This window comes from Myxocyprinus asiaticus, chromosome 11 (genome assembly GCF_019703515.2).
Source record: "Myxocyprinus asiaticus isolate MX2 ecotype Aquarium Trade chromosome 11, UBuf_Myxa_2, whole genome shotgun sequence".
NCBI lineage: Eukaryota > Metazoa > Chordata > Actinopteri > Cypriniformes > Catostomidae > Myxocyprinus > Myxocyprinus asiaticus.
In genome coordinates, this window is record NC_059354.1 from 39466353 (window position 1) to 39487135 (window position 20783).

At 43.3% G+C, this 20783-nt stretch overlaps 1 protein-coding gene across 16 annotated transcripts in view; it reads left to right on the plus strand.

Moving 5' to 3' along the window:
- Positions 1-20783, plus strand: part of LOC127448476 (microtubule-associated protein 2-like) — a 205174-nt gene that overhangs the window by 85290 nt on the left and 99101 nt on the right. For all 16 annotated transcript variants that reach the window (XM_051711021.1, XM_051711020.1, XM_051711026.1 and 13 more), the window contains one exon: positions 13876-13977. The gene's annotated coding sequence lies outside the window, so the exon portion shown is untranslated. The remainder of the gene's footprint in view (positions 1-13875; positions 13978-20783) is intronic.

Below are 20783 nucleotides of genomic sequence, written 5' to 3' on the forward strand. Positions count from 1 at the left end.
TCGGGCGGACGATGGCCACACTAGTGGTCCAGGAATGCCACCTTTGGCTCAACCTGGTCAAGATGAGTGAGGCCGACAAGACACGGTTCCTTGCTGCCCCCATTTCCCAGGCGGGCCTAATCGGCGACACAGTCGAGGACTTTGCCCAGCAGTTTTGGATGGTGGAGCAGTAGACGATGCTAGCTGGCATATCCTGCCCCGGTGCGGCTCAAGATCCCGCACCCCATCTACTCATCGCCAAGGGCGCCCCCCTGCGGTGACTGCACCGGCTCTGCCGCAGCCCGCCCCTTCGGTCCGGCTCCGGCGTGGAGCCCACCGCAGAAGCAGACGCCACCCGTCTCGCGGCCACCCAGAACCCGTGAAAGGCTTCAAAGTGCCCTTGAGACGGGTGACCCAGGGACAACGAAACCCACTGCTCTGGAGCTGGTAAGCAGATCTCTCCATCTTTTTGTTACCTTTTGCATTTAATTGCGCTGCATGCCCAAGTGGCTGCAGTACTCAAGAGCTCAGCAAGAGCGGTTTCCTTGTTCTCTGGGTCACGTATCTGGTGTGCACGGCCGTCATCACAACCACCGTCCACCACTCTATTTGGCAGGTTTGGCGCTACAGCGGCAGTCTCCCACCCCTGAGCACCCAGCTGTGGCACAAATCTGCCCCCGATGTGACATGAGGACAGGCCTCTTCCTCCCCCATCCCAGGCTGTTCCGGGGATGGTCACAAGGAGCCAGGTAAGTGCTTCGATGTACTTAGTCTCAGCACGGTCATGACGTGGTGTGGCACCTCGAGCTCTGCCCCGCCGCGAGGCCCCACATGCCAGTACGTCCGATGACGTTGTCCCTTTGGTCCCCCTTGCGTGGAACTTGGACGCATGGCTTGCGCTTTCCAATCTGTCACGAAGGCTGGTCCGGACCGTCCGACTTGGCTGCACGATTCACTTCGCCAGGCGTCCGCCCAGGTTCAGTGGGGTCCACTTCACCTTGGTGAAGGATGAAAACACTGCTACCTTGAGTGGAGATCGCTACCCTCCTACAGAAGGGCGCGATAGAACCTGTCCCTCCAGCTGAGATGAAGAAGGGGTTTTTCAGTCCCTACTTCATCGTACCGAAAAAAGGCGGTGGGTTGCGGCCAATCTTGGACCTGTGAGTTCTGAACTAGGCTTTACACAGACTCCCGTTCAAGATGCTGACGCAAAGACGCATTCTGGTGAGCGTCCAGCATCAAGATTGGTTCGCGGCGGTAGACCTGAAGGATGCGTACTTCCACGTCTCGATCCTTCCTCGACACAGACCCTTCCTGCGGTTTGTGTCCGAGAGTCAGGCATATCAGTACAAAGTCCTCCCTTTCGGCCCGTCCCTGTCTCCTCGCATCTTACGAAAGTCGCAGAGGCTGCCCTTGCCCCATTAAGGGAGGTGGGCATTCGCATTCTCAACTATCTTGACGAGTGGCTAATCCTAGCTCATTCTCGAGACATGTTGTGCGCACACAGGGACCTGGTGCTCTCACACCTCAGCCGACTAGGGCTTCGGGTCAACTGGGAAAAGAGTAAGCTCCTCCAGGTTCAGAGCATCTCTTTTCTCGGTTTGGAGTTGGACTCAGTCTCTTGACGGCTCGCCTTAGGAAACGAGCGCGCTCAGTTGGTGCTGGCCTGTTTGAAGGCGTTCAAACAGAAAACAGTGGTTCCACTGAAACTTATGGGCATATGGCGTCCTCGGCGGTGGCCACCCCGCTCGGGTTGATGCATATGAGGCCGCTTCAGCACTGGCTCCAGACTCGAGTCCCAAGATGAGCATGGCGCCACGGGACACGTCGCGTGGTCATCACGCCGGTCTGTCACTGTCTTTTCAGCCCTTGGACCGACCTCTCGTTTCTACGGGCAGGTGTTCCTCTAGAACTGGTCTCCAGGCGCGTCGTGGTCATGACAGACGCCTCCAAAACGGGCTGGGGTGCTGTTTGCAATGGGCACGCAGCCACTGGCCTCTGGACGGGTCCACGACTGTCCACCTGTGGTGGTAGACACAATCACTCAGGCTAGGGCCCCCTCTACGAGGCGCCTGTATGCCTTTAAGTGGCGTCTGTTCGCTAAGTGGTTTTCTTCCCGTCGGGAAGACCCCCAGAGATGCGCAGTCGGATCAGTGCTTTCCTTCCTGCAGGAGAGGTTGGAAGGGAAGCTGTCCCCTTCCACCTTGAAGGTGTACGTTGCCACCATAGCAGCACACCACGACGCAGTTGACGGTAAGTCCTTAGGGAAGCACGACCTGATCATCAGGTTCCTAAGAGGCACCAGGAGGCTGAATCCCTCCAGACTGCGCCTCGTTCACTCATCAGACCTCTCTGTAGTTCTTCAGGGTCTACAGAGAGCCCCCTTTGAGCCTTTGCAGTCAGCTGAGCTTAAGGCACTCTGCTTGAAGACTGCCCTCCTGACTGCGCTCACTTCCATCAAGAGGGTAGGTGACCTGCAAGCCTTCTCTGTCAGCGAAACGTGCCTGGAGTTCGGTCCAGGTTACTCTTACGTGATCCTGAGACCCTGACCGGGCTATGTGCCCAAGGCACCCCTTTAGGGACCAGGTGATGAACCTGCAAGTGCTGCCCCAGGAGGCAGACCCAGCCCTGTCGTTGCTGTGTCTGGTGCGTGCTTTACGCATCTATTTGGATCGCATGCAGAGCTTTAGAATCTCTGAGCAGCTCTTTGTCTGCTTTGGTGCACAGCGGAAAGGAAGCACTGTCTCCAAGCAGAGGATCGCCCACTGGCTCATTGACGCCATAACTATGGCATATGTCGCCTAGGACATGCCGCCCCCGGTAGGGCTACAAGCCCATTCTACTAGGGGTGTAGCGGCTCCCTGGGCCCTGGCCAGGGGTGCCTCTCTAACAGACATTAGCAGAGCAGCAGGCTGGGCAACACCCAACACCTGTGCAAGGTTCTACAACCTCTGGGTGGAACCGGTTTCATCCCAGGTAGTGGCACGCAACACAAGCGGATAAGCCCGGGATAGCTGGCTGGGTGTATCGCTTGCACATAGTGCCTTCCACCTCCCTTGGAGCTGAAGACGTGTGCCATTAATTCCCAATAGTGTTCACAAACTTTGTTCCTTGGTTGACTTCCTCTGAGCCCTGTGGGAGTCGAGTTTTTGCAGAGACTCGCTGCCGGCCCAGTACACGTGCTAATTAAGAGTCCTGTTCTGGGGTAGGTGCTCTGCATGTGGCGGTTCCCTGTAAGGCTAACCCCATGCGATATATATCTTCCGCTAGTTCATTTCCCTGTTGGCAAACTGCGTCTTCCTTGGGCAGAGCCCCTCTTTTGTAGTAGTAACTTTTGTAATGTTTGTAGTAACTCCTCCCCCATTGGGCAGGATCTACCTTGAAGACTCTCCACATGGTTGGAAAGACCATGTGACGTATTCCACTTAAATATCCCCCCATCTCTTTGGGCGAGGTGTGATCTCCGCAGTGTCTTCCCCTTGGGAGGGACACCCCCCGACTAGACCTGTCGGAAAAGAGGCCACGACTGGGTTAAGCCTGTCTCTATCTTTTGGGTAGTCGACTTGTCCCCAAAAAGGGCCGTTCGATACTCATAACTATTTTGGGGGAGGTTACGTGTTTTGACCTGTTGTACTGGCTATGAGGCACACAGTAGTCTGCCCACCACACACCACCAGTTCACGTAACACAGTTCAGCCAGTTGTGGCATTTCGTATAGGGACCCCTAGTGTCACTACATCGACACAACGTCGAGTGAGTGACAAATAGGGAACGTCATGGATACTTGTGTAACCTCCGTTCCCTGATGGAGTGAACGAGACATTGTGTCCCTCCTGTCTGAAATGGCTGGATCTTATATCGGCTCCTCAGCATAAAACCTGAATGAGTGGTTTCATACCAACTCCTTTTATACCCGTATGTCCGGGGGAGTGGCATGCAAATACCACTCGCCAATTTTCATTGGCCTTTTATCAAAGACCAGAGGTGTCTCTGGCTTCCAAGAGTGACCCCTAGTGTCACTACATCGACACAACGTCTCGTTCCCTCCATCAGGGAACGGAGGTTACATAAGTAACCATGACGTTCTCCTATCCAGTCAATTCCTAGTGGATAGAATCAAGTCACGCCCTAAATTTTTCTAATTTATATCCTGTTTCACTCGAAAATACACTAATCAGCCACAACATTAAAACCACCTGCCTAATATTGTGTAGGTCCCCCTCGTGCTGCCAAAACAGCGCCAACCCGCATCTCAGAATAGCATTCTGAGATGCTATTCTTCTCACCACAATTGTACAGAGCGGTTATCTGAGTTACCGTAGACTTTGTCAGTTTGAACCTGTCTGGCCATTCTCCATTGACCTCTGCCACAGTCCAAATCATTAAGATCAAATTTTTTCCCCATTCTGTTGGTTGATGTGAACATTAACTTAAGCTCCTGACCCATATCTGCCCATTTATGCACTGCACTGTTGCCACATGATTGGCTTATTAATTAATCGCATGGATGATTGTTGGTGCCTGACGGGCTGGTTTGAGGATTTTTGCCTGTCAATCTTCAGCACTGTGGGCTCTGAACAGTGCATCTGCAACAATGTTTTCAGCACCCCTTCTATGGCAAATGTCCAGGTTGAAATCTTGAATTATGAGAGACCAACGCATTAAGCGTTGGTTCGAGTTACACATACGGGAGAGAAAGGCAAGGGGGTTATGGTCAGTGAACACAACAATTGGAAATGAACTACCACCCAAGTAAATTTCAAAGTGTTGGAGTGCCATCAACAGGGTAAGAGCTTCCTTTTCAGTGGTGCTATACTTGCGCTGGCACTGGGAGATTTTTTGAAAAGTAAAAAATTGGGTGATCAACACTGGTGTTGCTCTCTTGTAACAGAACGGCTCCGGCACCAGTAGCGCTTGCATCAACCTCTAACTTAAATGGATGATACTGGGGCATTACACAGGAGTTTCTTGGCCATGGTAAAGGCATGCTCACACACAGGTGTCCATTTAAATACCTGGGAAGAACTGAGGAGATCAGTTAAGGGTGACAAAATGGTGGCAAAATTGTGACAAAACCTTCGATAATATCCTGCCATTCCCAAGAAGTAGCACAGCTCATGTTTATTCACTGGTGTGACAGAATTTTGCAGACACCCACAAGAAACAGGAAGATCCTTTGCAACAAATTAATCATCCTCTAGGGAGGGAGGCGCTAGTACAGCAACAGTAACAGGCTTAGAAGTGGGAGGAGTGGACGCATCTCTTGATTGATAAGCCTTTAGCATATTAATATGACAGATACAGGACTTCCTCCTACAATCAGTGGTGCGAATTACATAATTTGTGTCACTCAGTTTCGTTTCAACAACATACGGTCCTGTAAATACAGACTGAAGCACAGATCCGGGCACTGAGAGCAGAACTAACACAGAATCACCACATTGAAATTAGCGATCAACACTTTTGCGGTCAAACTGGGTTTTCATCACAGCTTGCAAGGTTGCCAGGTTTGCCTTTGCTACCTCACAAACATGATGCAGATGTTCGTGGAAAGAGTTCACATATGCTAACACAGGAGTGAGTTCTGGGTCGACAGTAAGAAGCTGTTCACGTAATAGTTTCAGCAGGCCCCTAACAGTATGACCCCTAAAACAGTATGTCTGATGGAACCACTCCAAAGCTCCTTGAGATTGGAGATGATAGGCGCTAGTCATCTAGTGAATTACAGATATTCCCTTTAATACCTGCGTGAACAATTTGGAGGTAAAATTTGTGTCCTGATCCATTTGGATCATGCATGGTAAGCCAAACACAGAGCAAAATTTAACGAACTCCTTAACAATGGTCTTTGCTTTAAGGTTGCAAAGCGGTATTGCCTCGGGGAAACGTGTGGCAGCACACCTAAGTGTATGAATATACTGGTGACCAGATTTCGATCTAGAAAGTGGACCAACACAATCCAAACGGCATTCAAATGGCTCCCCCATATCTGGAATGGGTTGCAAGGGGGCTGGTTAAATGACTTGATTCCGTTTACCTGCAATTTGAGATGCATGGCATGAACAACAGTACTTTGAGATAGCTGCTCTTAAGCCAGGCCATTAGAAACACTTAGCTACATACTAGAAAGTTTTGTTAATGCCTAAATAACCGGAAAGAACGTGATCATGGGCGAGTTTGAGAACTGGCAGACAGTAACCAGTAGGTAGTACAATTTGAAAAGTTGGGCTCAACTTAGCTGTAACAGTGGGGTTAAAATGGGAAAGGAGGAGGCGGGAACCAGCTGAACAGTCAAAGTAATGTTTAATGTAAAATTAAAACATAAAGACAAAAAAAAAAACACACACGGCAGCTGCGTGTGGCTCTCTCTCTCTCGAACTGCCACATCTGGCTGCCTTTATCCCTCACCTCGGCTGATTAGCCCGATTGGGGCCCGGGCGTGCAATCACAGCCCAGCCCTGCCCTCCTTCTTGTCAAACTAGCCTCTTTAACAGCTTGAAACATCCATAGTCACACTCCTCCCTCCTTTGCCTCAGGCCGGGGAACCCCCGGCATGACGTACACCACCCCCACTTTCTGGCTGTGCCTGCTGGCAGGCTTTTCCCTACCTCTCTCGAGACCTGGGAGGGAGACAAGGGGATGGAAAAGGGGAGAGGGAAAGTGCGAGGCGGAGCGACAGTGAGAAAAAGAGAGGAGAGAGAGAATAAAATTGCTCGCAGGTTCCCAGACACACTGTCACCTGGTCCTTGACCACTCCTCCACCTTCTGGCGGATGACAGCCACTCCTCTCGGGCAGACAGCAGCGAGTCCTCTGACCCCTGGTGGATGGAACACCCTTCCGCGTTCTGGCGGCCGGTAGCGAGCCCCTCTGCCCCTGGCAGCGGCTCCACCGCTCCAGGTGGCCGGCAGCGAGCCCCTCCTCCCCTCATGGATGGTGGACATTCCTCCACATCCAGGTGGCCAGCAGCGACTCCTCTGTTCCCTGCAGATGACTGTGACTGCTCCTTTGGGCAGATGGCAGTTGTGAGGACTTCATGACAGTGCATCCTTCCTCCTTTCCGGATTTCAGGACCAATGTAACAGGGGGGTTAAAATGGGAAAGGAGGAGGTGGGAACTGGCTGAACAGTCAAAGTAATGTTTAATGTAAAATTAAAACATAAAGACAAAACATAAACACACACACGGCAGCTGCGTGTGGCTCTCACTCTCTCGAACTGCCATCCGGCTGCCTTTATCCCTCTCCTTGGCTGATTAGCCCGATTGGGGGCAGGGTGTGCAATCACAGCCCAGCCCTGCCCTCCTCCTTGTCAAACTAGCCTCTTTAGCAGCTTGAGACATCCACTTACGCATCAGAATGCCTTTATCCCAAAAATAGCAAACACTTACGTCATCGACGCCATCTACAGTCACCACAGTAGCCTCAACACAGTGAGCTAAGACTTTTGCGCAGCACTAAGCTGCTCTCTGCCAACTTTCAGAGATGGGTCTTTAATGGTAGAACCAAGGTCAGCTTCCACAACACTGCTGTCTACAATAGACCAAGCTCAACAAGGGGACCTGAGGAAGTGAGAAAAGAATCAGATAGGTCAATCACATCTTCATACTTGCACGCGTGGTAGTGCGTAACTGCACATGCTGGGAACGCAGAGGGGAAACACCTGTGCATGTCGGCCTCACGTACAGGAGATTCAGCAAATACTCTGGAACCTGCTAGATCATTTCCAAGGATGAGGCTCACTCCCTCCACCAGCAGTTTTGAGCACACACCCACCTTCACTGGCCCAGAGACCAGGTCAGAGTTTAAGAACACTGTATGGAATGGAACCTTAACACAGTCCAGTTCAATGCCACAAATTAATACATTAGTTCCCTTGTATGTCTTACTTGAAAGGGGCACAGTATTCTCAAGAATAAATGACTGTGCAGTGCCTGTATCTCTTAAAATTGAGAGGTTTTGCAGTGGAGTTAGGGGAAATACAACCCTTCAATAGAAAGCGATTTAGCACAGAGCAGTCAGACAAATCATGATCCTCCACACTAGGCAAAGGACTGAAAACAGCATTGGCAACACTTGTAGTTTTAGGGGTGGCATTTTCTTGTTTCCATGCCTTGCAGTCAGAGATAAAGTGACTGGGATCAAGGCAGTAAAAACAAATGCGTTTATCTCCAGAGCATTTAGACTCATACTTGCGTTGCGTGATGCTCGCTTTTAGGCGAACGCTTAAACACAAGAGGTTTGTCACACTGCTGTAAAACATTGACGTGCTGACTCTGACACGCATCAGGAGAGAACACAGTCTAATGCATAAGGACATACTCATCTGCCAACACAGCAACAGCAGAAAGAGAGGCTACTTTTTGTTCATTCAAATGCATGACTAGACTGTTAGGCAAGCAGGTTTTGAAATCCTCTAACAGGACCAGTTCTAATGTTGTGGTTTTGGAAGCAGCACACCACTTCTCTAATAAAGCTCTCGTCACAAGTGAACTCAACAAATGTCAGTTTGGCTGTTTTACTGTAACCACAAAATGTTTGTCTATAGGCCTCGGGGACCAGCTCATTGACTATTAGAACCACAGCTTTAACAAGGTCATAATCAATGGAATCTTCGATAGGAAGGGCAGAACACACCTCCTGCGCTTTGCCAACTATGCTACACTGTAACATTAATGCCCACATATCTTTTGGCCAATTCAATTTCGCAGCAATTTGCTCAAACGCGGCAAAATCAGCATTGACTCCAGACTCTCTGAATGGAGGGACAAGTTTAATATACCTGCTAGGGTCAAAGGGAACAGAAGCACCATCAGGTGCATGGTCGGTGCCGGACTTGGCAGAAGTAGAGACACCGGCGTGGGTAGGAGCGGAGGGAGGCAGAATTGCGGTACGCATCAAGCTCTCTTTCCTTCTCCCTATGAATTAGCTCCAATTCGCGCAAATGCAACAAACGTGTATCATGGTCTTGCCATTTGATTTGCAACTCTATCTCTTTCAATTTCAGTGCCAAATTGGGGTCGGGTTCAGGCGTTGGAGGACTGGCAGCCGGACCCTTTTCTTCAGATGTGCCACCCTCCAAAGCCTCGCCTTTGTCAGCCTCACTAAATGAATGCGGCTCTTCCAACAGAATTTTTAACTCCACCAATTTGGTAAACAATTCCGATTTAATTATTTGTTTCACAGCCAAAGATTGAAAAGAAATTCTCAAGATTTCAGCAATTTGTAGTAAATCTTTTTTGCGGAATTTATCAAATTGTTCTGTGGTCGGATTATTGAGAAAGTTTTCAGTATCAGATTCCATGGTCTACACTACACTTACTCCTCCTCACACAAAATAAACAGCCAAACAAGAAATGTAAATACTCACCAGGGAAGAGGGTTAGTAGCCGGATGAGCCTCCAATAGTTATGATTAGGCAGACAAGCCAAAGGACAAGCCTCTAATTGTTATGATTCGTAGATGGATGGACGAGCCCCCAATTGTTATTATTTGTCCCAGTCTAGGTTGGAAATACCATAACAAGAACGTTGTGGTTCCCCTCTTATGTCCCACACTCACAAATAGTCAAGTTTTTAGAATGCAAAATAAGGTATTTATTTGATTAAACGAGAAAGGAGGCGAAAGGCTTCAGGAGGGGACAAAGGCCAAAATAACAAACAAAAGTTCACAAATTCCTGAAGGGGGAGTCAACTAACTTACCTAGAAAAGAAAATTGAAATAAACAACATAAACATAACCTAACTCCCTCTCTACCCAGAAACAAGAGAAAACAGATATTAAACAAAATGGCACCAACCTCCCTACAAATGCTTCCAAAGTAATCAATGCAAGGAGCACTCGACAATAAGTTTTGACAACAGTTCACTCACTCACTAGGCATGAATGCAGTCTCAATTGATATACAACAAACTGTCAATAGAGTATAACAACACAGTCAGTAGAGGGGAGACGGGGAATGAAGCTTTCCAGCAGCTTTTATCCTCCAGCAGCTCACAGCCAGATCAATCAGGAGAACTCTTCGTTAGTGCTCTCAACTGGTAGTGATTAGAGTGAGATGGAGAATAAGAGAGAGGAGAAAAGCCAGGGGAAAAACAGACATGCCACACTAGACATTCACACCCCAAAATTCATAACCAAAACAGATACAATGTTACACCACATTGAATATGTCTTTCGACGTAACATTTTGTTCTCGTTCTTTTTTTGGGTTGGGTAGTCAGTGAGTTTAGTCGAGGGAGGCAGAGGGCTAATTTAGATACTGCTTGCTCTAAAAACTCACATAATGACATCCTGAAAAGAAAGCATGATGGCCACACCAGAGCTTGCAGTTAATGTAGATCTTTTCAGACAGCTATGGGCCCACCCTCCTTCCTCTCACTGTATTCCTTCACTGCTTAGTATGCAGGGTCCAGAATTGACACTCAGCAGGTTCCAAATGCGAGTACAAATTGGCTAAAGTAAATAAAAGTTAAGAGGCTTTTTTCCTCCCAGAAGTCCATGTGGCAACACATATGTGGATTATTCCTGCCATTAAGCCACCCAAACTAAAATATTATATTTTAATAGCGCAAAAATCATGGATTTCGTGGTCCATAAGAAATATACCAATTATATTTAAGCTCAATTCATGCTGTTACAAGCCTTCCCCCCAAAATGGGCCCTGTATAACAATATAAAGAAATATTAGCGAAAACATTGCAAACTTTTTTCTTTTTTTTTTTTTTTTTTGTCAGAATACTCGGCTACATTTGAATTGCCGTCAATTGAGTAACAAACTTTTTGACTGCAAAACAGCATCCACCAGCAACTTTGGCATGTACTCTGTTTATGTGTTTTTAGTGTGTACACATGGCAGTTTTTTTGCTTCTGTGTGGAGTTGTGTGTATTATGTATGCATCTAAATGCCATCTGCAGCAGCAGTATGTCATTTTGCTGGTTCCAGGACACATGCAGGGCTCTCTGTGCCTGCGAGGGTGGTATTACTCTTTCTTGTTTGAGTTCTCAGTGTGAAAATGCCGCTGAGGCCTCTCAAGTTCATGCAGTGTGAGTCAATGTGTGGAGCGCTGTCATATTATCTGGTGGCAGAACGAAAATGCTGTGTTTTCCACCTCATATCCCCTGCAGCAGTCTGAACTCTGCTGTTCATTGCTGACCCCCACAACAGACAATGGATTCAGAGAGAGAAAGAGATGGATGGACGGATGGAGAGACAGAATGATAAATGGATGGATGATGGGTGGGAAGGTGGGTGGGTGGGTCAGTGCCTTTCCTGCAGTAACCGATTATAAATGGCAATATTAAATTATATATATATATATATATATACACACAGTTGAAGTCAGGAGTTTACATACACTTAGGTTGAAGTCATTAAAACTAATTTTTTAACCAGATTTAATATTAGCAAACTATAGTTTTGGCAAGTTGTTTAGGACATCTACTTTGTGCATGGCACAAGTAATTTTTCCAACAATTGTTTACAGACAGATTGTTTCACTTTTAATTGACTATATCACAATTCCAGTGGGTCAGAAGTTTACATACACTAAGTTAACTGTGCCTGATGAAACAAAAACTGAACAGTTTGGCCATAATGACCATCGTTATTTTTGGAGGAAAAAGGGTGAGGCTTGCAAGCCAAAGAACACTATCCCACCTGTGATGCATGTGGGTGGCAGCATCATGTTTTGGAGGTGCTTTGCTGCAGGAGGGACTGGTGCACTTCACAAAATAGATGGCATCATGAGGAAGGACAATTATGTGGATATATTAAAGCAACATCACAAGACATCAGCCAGGAAGTTAAAACTCGGTCACAAATGTGTCTTCCAAATGGACAATGACCCCAAGCATACCTCCAAAGTTGTGGCAAAATGGCTTAAAGACAACAAAGTCAAGGTATTGGAGTGGACATCACAAAGCCCTGACCTCATTCCGATAGAAAATTTATGGGCAGAAGTGAAAAAGCGTGTGCGAGCAAGAAGGCTCACAAACCTGACTCAATTATACCAGTTCTGTCTGGAGGAATGGGCCAAAATTCCAGCAACTTATTGTGAGAAGCTTGTGGAAGTCTACCCAAAACGTTTGACCAAGTTAAACAATTTAAAGGCAATGCTACCAAATACTAACAAAGTATACGTAACCTTCTGACCCACTGGGAATGTGATGAAAGAAATAAAAGCTGAAATAAATCATTCTCTCTACTATTATTCTGACATTTCACATTCTTAAAATAAAGTAGTGATCCTAACTGACCTAAGACCAGGAATGTTTTCTATGATTAAATGTCAGGAATTGTGAAAAACTGAGTTTAAATATATTTGGCTAAAATGTATGTACATTTCTGACTTCAACTGTATATACACTACCGGTCAAAATTTTGAAACACTTGACTGAAATGTTTCTCATGTTCTTAAAAATCTTTTGATCTGAAGGTGTATGCATAAATGTTTGAAATTAGTTTTGTAGACAAAAATATAATTGTGCCACCAAATTAATTTATTTCTTTTTGAAACTGATGACTTGGACCAAATAATTAAAAAAAGCAGCCAATAAGTGCCCAACATATAGATGGGAACTCCTTCAATACTGTTTAAAAAGCATCCCAGGGTGAAACCTCAAGAAGTTGGTTGAGAAAATGCCAAGAGTACATTTCTGAAAATTCTAGGCAAAGGATGAGTACTTTGAAGATGCTAAAATATAACACAGTTTTGATTTATTTTGGATTTTGATTAGTCACAACATAATTCCCATTGTTCCATTTATGTTATTCCATAGTTTTAATGACTTTACTATTGTATATATATATATATATATATATATATATATATATATATATATATATATATATATATATATATATACGACAGACTCAGGTATTTCCCATTATGCTCAAAATGTAAATGAAGGAAAAACAATGCCAGGGATAAAAGATGACAGGTAAACTCCCCCCCCCCCTCCATCTTATTAGAACATTAAAACTATTCTGTTTTCTGTTTTCTGTTTTCTGCTTACATCTCTATAATCTGTGCAAGTTTTTTACATAATATACACACTAACATTCGAGACATTTTGATAAAAACAGAATTTCTATCATTATCGAGACACACTGTTTGTCTTGCGCATCCACAAGTGCCTGACTGACTTGTGTCTGACTGGCAAGTTTCTAAAAATGATAAACAGTTTAGGTGCTGCTGACTGCAGGCCTACCTCTTTGCTGGTGTTCGCATTTCATGGCTTTGTAGCATTCGATGGTGAGTTTAGATGATCATTAATTTCCACCATACAAAGAGGGCAAATTAGATTTTAAACATTCCGTCCCGTGCACATGTGTGTGAGAGAGAGAGAGAGAGAATGAGAGAGGATGAGAAAGAGGGAGGGAGCTGTGCTGCTGTTCCACTCTGATCAGCTCTAATTCCAATCAGGTTTTAGAAAATTTCACTGAACAGAATGAAACATTTTGATGTCTATTGAATATATGCATTACTACAGGGTAAAAAAATAACTGCACATCTTAGACCTCCCCTTGAACCCCTGTAATTCGCACCGTGGTACTGATTAACATTTTAGACTACATTTAGACCTGACATTTTTTTAATTATTTTTCAAAGTTATTGCACAATAACTTTAGCCTGCTACTATCACTGTCAAAAAAAGCACCATGGTATACTTATAGTATCACGTAAGTAGCTTGAGTGTTTATACCACAAGGTTTACCTATGAACTACGCAATCTCATTAAACTAACGAGCTCATTCTCTGTGTTGGTAACACATACTCCCATCCATGTATATTTTTCTCCCAAACTCATGAAATGCAACACACACACATAAAAAAATTACACATTATTGTTCCTTGATATATATAACTGTGTTGCTAACAGTGTTTCTCATTTACAGGTGTTTGTAGCACTGATTCCCTCTAAGAGACTCTTGAGGGCCCTGAACCCTCCTGTTAAACACGCCACCAATCATCACTGGAGTCTACCACCACTTAGACAGGTACCAGACAATCCCTGCAGCACATCTCCAGCATGATCAATCAGTGGAGAACTTTAAATGGCTCCTCCCACATTGCATTCAATTGCAGCTCTAATCTACACTGCATCACATGTCACATAATTTTTCTATGTACTAAAAGTATGAAAAAGTATGTATGCTGAATAGGCAAAAGTATATAGTGTAAGAACTGTAGTAAGATGGTGTGAGCATTGATACTAGATACCATGCCATAATATTGTGTTTGCATTTGCATGTAAACATAACAGTCTAGAGAAAATAATTTTACTAAAATTAATTATTTGCCTAAAAATTATTAATGGAGAATTCCTCTCCTTCTACAGTTCAAGAGGTTGTGGGCAATATTAGACCAAAAAGCATGCACACTTCGAAAATCCACCATAAATAGTATATCAGCCAGGCACCTTTTGCCACTAGTGATTTGTCACATACTGTTTAAGATGGATGTTTAGGATCTGTCCACTGGGAAACAAAGTTGTGGGAAACAAAGTTCCCAAACTGCTACATTGTTATGTCCAATTTCAGATTTATCTGCATGAAAAAAAAAAAACCTCCAACAAACCAGCCTGGTCTCGTGTACATTACGTGACCGTGGCAACATTGCAAAAGTGAAATTACGCACTTCATTACGCATTTGGCTGCAGTTTCCCAGTGAAATGTCCAGAGGGGGGTGCCAAAGCCAGTGAAATGTTGTTATAATCAGACAAGGCTTTTAAGGTGAATATTAGATAGAGGTTTTAATGAGTAAAATGTACCTCCCTAACCTAAAACTTTAACCTAAACTTAACCAACAGTGATATAAAATAAAATGAGAGTGACAAAAACAGACATGCTTAACCTAATCCAACGCCTGAACCTAACCGAAAGTGTCCAAAAACAAAGAAATGAAAAGCACATTTTCTGAAGCAACCACGGCATCTCGTGATGCTTCTATGACACTCTCGTCTCATGTCTCAGCTTGCGTGCTTGACTGGTTACAAACCGCAGTCTTCCAAGTTCAAATCTTACACTCAATCTGGTACACTGGAATTGAGTGTCAATGTAGGTGAGTCTGTAATACAAGCGTTAAAATTAGGGCTGTCAATTTAACATGTTAATTCAGTGTGATTAATTATATAAAAAATAATGCATTAAAAAAAAAAAAAATAGCGCAAGTACTCATGTCCTCGGACCGTGATAAGGAATATTCCTTCCATCTGAGCAATTCAAGCTTGAAGTACCACCTGTTTTCTCCAGGGGGCAGTAAGCAAAACTTCAGCTGTTTGAGCAACATGCTTATACAGAGAACAAACCACACAGCAGACAAAACAAGATGTTAACACGTTCTTGCAGTCAAACACAGCTTGATGGAGTGCAAATACAAACGCAGGGATCTCAAGACGTGTTTTTCTAAGCTTCAAACTATGTTTAACTTGACACAGCCATCTAGGGATGCAAGGGTGCGTCTGATGCAATTTATGATTTTGCATCGATTCTATTGGACCCCCCCCAAGTTAGTATAGGCTTGGTCTTAAAGACTTACCCACCTGCTGGCGATGCCAGTCAGAAGATGGGGATGGAACCCATGTTTTTTGGGGTTGTGTTAAGATTCAGGAATTTTGGTTGAGGGTCCAGCGCTTTGTGTGTGACGTACTGGACACTAAATTTTCATTTTGCCCCAGACTGTGTATTTTAGGTGATGGGGAGGTCCTGAATATAGGAGATAAATACATAAAAAGCTGGGTTCTAACCAGCGTGATGATTGGCAGACAGCTAATCCTTAGGTGTTGGAAGTCAACTGATGCACCCTCATTTCGTGAGTGGTGCACCAAGTTGGGTAAAGTGGCAGCTTTTGAGGAGATGACTTCCAGATGGCTGGGGAACCTGGCAATTTACGGCTGAAAATGGGGCAGTTATTTGTCTCAGTTGGTATGGTCTTAGCGAGGGGTAGTGGAGGGAGACATTTTTTTTTTTATTGGTGTGTCCTTTTTTTTTGATGTACTTATGTATTTCTATTTGTGTGTCTGTTTATATGTGGGTATGATGTTATTTTGTATTTGTGCAAGGTTATAAGTTGATTCCAAATGCATAATTCTGTGGTTAAATTTATTCTTGTCTGTGTTGGAATCAATAAAAAATGTTAATAACAAAACTTGACACAGTGACCTAGAAACGGTATGTTTATGACGTGACGCAAACGAGATGCTCCAAAAGTGTCTGACGCAGGTGTGCATTGACGTGTCCTTAGAAAAGCCCTCATAATAAATATATCTCGGACTGATTGACGAATTCAGTTGCAAAATATATTGTGTGAACTGTAGGCCAATGATAGGCAGATGACATAAGTTCAGTAATAAGGAAATAAACAAAATATTGCATACTAAAGCCACGTCTTTTTGGTAAAACTTTACAATAAGTTTCTATTCGTTAATAGCTGTTAATGCATTAGGTATCATGAACAAACAGTTAACAATATATTGTTTACAGCATTTATTAATCTTTGTTAATATTAGTTAATAAAAATACAATTGTTGATTTTAATTTCATGTTAGTTCATAATGCATTTACTAATGTTAACAAACACATCTTTTGATTAATCGGCATACCATGTAATTAATTCGATTAAAAATTTTAATCGATTGACAGCAATAGGTAAAATGTATAGTTTTCCAAATGAGAGCAGGGGTACACAATAGGCAGTCTGGTCCGGATACAGACCGAAGGACATTTCAATCTGGACCGAGCTCTACATTTTTTTGCTAGTTATCTGACACCTGGCTATGTGATTGTGTAAGCATACGTGTGCATATGCGTTCAGCACTACATTTTTTTTTTTTTTTTTTTTAAGTACTATTGCTTCCAACGTGGCAAGTTATAAAAACTATTTAAAAAAAGATACATAATTTCCTAGCATATAACTACTGACACCATGTAAGCTACATATTATTATCCGGACCTTTGCTGGGAAGGAAATGTAAAGACCGGACCACTTTACCGAACGTTAATTGAGTACGCCTGCCTTAGAGTAAAAGTGTTTCGATATTATAACGTAACAGTGTGAGAGTAATAGTGTGAATAATACATGTTTATAAAGTCATAATCAGCTGTTGTACTTGTGATTTGTGTGAAAGTGAACAAAACGCACAGTTGTTGTAGCGCCTCTAGTGTTAATTCATCTAGCGTTAATTTATCTAAATTATCTAGTGTAAAACTGCAGCAAAATGTAGAACGTGAAATGTAAAAGTCAGTTTGCAAAAAGGAAGTTATAGTAATGTTTATTCTATGAGACGAGATTGCAACAAACTGTAATGGTTAACTCTTAGATCTTGGTCAGATGGTCCCTTTCTGTCTAAGCAGGCAGTTCTTAGCCAGAGTAAGCTGCAATGAAAACCAGACTATGTGCTGATATTCATTCAGAATTCATACTACTTCTGATCCACAAAAGCCAGTTAATGTATTAGGAACTGTACATTAGACAGTTTAACATTGTAATGTCCATATCACAATACATATGTGGAATTTTCCTCACAATAAGCCACCAAAACTAAAATACGAGGCTCAAAATCACAAAGTGGCTTGATGTTTTTTTGAGACAGATGCAGTTTCACTGAGTGATGGATACTGGCTCATCTTTTATTTGATGCCTGAGTGTCACAGTGATGTGCATGGTTGTCACAAACATGCAAAGAAAAAACAGCTATATAACTCAATTTTATTTTTTCAGGGTTAACTATCCCTTTAATTTTGGACCCTGTTTGTAACCTTCAATTTTAATAGTGAAAATTGATCGCAGGTTGTAGTTACAGATGGAGATAAAGTGAGAGTGAATGTTTTTAGTCCTGTCGCTAGAACACAGGACCAGTGAGTAGGTTGAGAGGGAGACAGAGAGATCCCTTCAAGCTACAAACAACCATGACACACACCCGCGAAACACCAAAACAAAAGCCAGTTGAAAAGCAAAGCTCTGCTTTTATGAGTTTTCAAGCAAAGCTCTAGCAGAAAGGCTTTTCATTAGCTTTCCTCATTCTGCTTTTGAATGCACATCAGGCTCTCTGAGAGATAGAAAACGTGAAGACTTTTCCGATTGGTCTAATGAATGTTTACATGATTATGTTGATGGATGGGACATGGCTTGGCGGGTCGATGTTCCCATGAGCAAACACCTACGTAAAGAGGTGAGAAAGAGATGAGATTTTAGTATTGTTTTTACTTCCTTTGACGGAAATGTGCTGCTGTTGGCTTTATACATGTTTACATATACAGTAGGATTCAAAAGTCTGAGTGCACTTGTGAACATGCTTGTATTTGGATATTTGTTTTTTTTTTCTAATTTAATGCAGTTTTTTAATTTAAAATTTATAATCAGCATCACAGTGTGAATAAGAAGTTAATTGGCATGAATTTCAGAACTTCTTATTTGGTATGTTCCCCCATTAGCTTTAATGACAGCATGCACTCAAGCTGGCATGGACTCCACAAGTTTGCATAAAACCTGATGATCCAAAGATCATCTTGTGTGCTTCAATGGAAGCATGGAAATCTGAACTTTTGTACAAAGGGAGTTAACATGGTCACAAATTTTCATTTGAGTAGTGATCTAGAAATAGTGCAGAATCTCATATATTTCTTTGTTTTGAATTTGTTGTTTTCTGTTTATTTCCAGGTTTAAATTAGATTAAATTAGTACATCTGTTAGGGTACAGTAAACATGTGGGTAATCTTTGCCAATAAAGGCTAATCTTTTAATATTTGAAATTAAGCCACAAGATGTCACGTTTATGTGTTTTGTTCTTGTTTTCATGTCTTTTATTTTTAGTTTAGTTCCTGATCTTGTCGTGTGGTCCCCTGGTCATGTGATTTCATGTTTACCTCCATGTTCATGTTTTCATTGTTTCCCTCTTGTTTTCATTGGTTTATTGTCTAGTTACCTTGTTATCAGTTCTGTCTTGTCATTGGTTAACTTGTTTGTCTTGTTACCCTTGTCCATGTATTTAAGGCTCATGTTTGCCATTGTCCATTGTCAGGTATTGTTTGTTTATGTAATGTTGTTTCATAGTCAAGTCAAGTCAAGTCCATGTTTTTGTTTTGTTCACGTTTGGAGTTATGGTTTTTTGGATATCACGTTTGTAAATAAAACTGCACTTGGGTTCATCACACATCATCGTCTCTTCGACTACGTTACACAAGAATATTATGAGTCAGCCATGAGTCACACATTAGAGGTTATTGTAGTGATTATATTGGGCACTGTGAATGAAGATTTTACAATAATATGGCATCTATACACCATATAACTCAATAACTCACTATTTTTTGTTTTAGTAGCTTATAACCCTTGCTGCCATACAGTGCTTGAAGTACAATAAAAAAAAGTGCAGGTACTCTCTGTGTTAGTATTAAATTAGACTTTTTATTTTTTTGGTAAATGATATTGGAGACCGCTTTTGTTCACAACATATGTTTATTTTAAAATAAATACATTTGGGGCTTATTCTACTCTTCTGCTCTTCTACTACTTTCTTCGGGGGCTAGATTATCTAGATGAAAACTTAATAGGGGCCAAACATTTTTCTTGCCTAAAACTTTCATTGTAACTAACATGTTAACATGAAAAACAAAACACTGTTAATATTGTGTGTTTTTTACATCAAAATAGTCAGGGGTATTTAATTAATATGTTTTAAGGTCTTGCCATAAATTCCTTTAAGATCTGGCTAAAGAACAACATTGACCTAACACCCTCAGATAACCAATAGGTTTCGATTAACTTTACTTTGAAAATAAAAACATACAATGTAGGGTTATTGTTTATGAAAACAGAGGAAGAACATTTAGATCAGCTAAAGTCTGTATATCTTTGACAATATTAACCCACATAAGAAAACAATGGCAATCTAACGTAGAACTGTCTTTTTAATAATACTACTACTACTACTACTACTAATAATAATAATAATAAGTTTAATTTATATAGCGCCTTTCCAGAGCTCAAGGACACTTTACAATAGTAACACAATAATACAAAAACAAAGAACAGTCACAAAAACACAGTTCCCTATTTGTCACTCACTCGACGTTGTGTCGATGTAGTGACACTAGGGGTCACTCTTGGGAGCCCGAGACACCTCTGGTCTTTGATAAAAGACCAATGAAAATTGGCGAGTGGTATTTACATGCCACTCCCCCGGACATACGGGTATAAAAGGAGCTGGTATGCAACCACTCATTCAGAGTTTTCTCTTCGGAGCCGAACGGTGATGTTAATTGAGCTGAATTCCTACTGTTCATTCACCTCTGCTGGATCTGACGGCGCATTTCAGCGGCTTCTCCCTCCTCTGCACTGGTGCACTGCAGAGAACGCCCCTGGGAGCTTCGGCAGAAAATATTTTCTGAAAGAGTTTATTTCTCTAAAAAAGTATATTTCTCTAAAAGAGCGGCACACACGGAACGTCTTTTTAAAGATGCGTCTTTTTAAAGATGCCTTTCCGATTGTGTGTTATTCCTGGTTGCGGTTGTTACCTCTCAACTTCAGATGGTCATGATCGCTGTCCTTCGTGTCTGGGCACGACCCACACGGAGGCAGTGTTCGTGGATGGTTTATGTTCTTACTGCGAGAACATGACCATGGCAACGTTGTGGTCGCGGCTTGCTTTCGTAAGACCTCCCATTCCCCAGCACGCTCGTCTGCCCCAATCGGGCTTCCGGATGAGTCTGCTGGCTTGTCTCATGGCGAGTCTGGCCTCTTGTTCGGAGCCCACGAAGCTGATGAGCTCTCGAGCGCAGCATCGGAGAGCGGGCTTGTCCAGTCG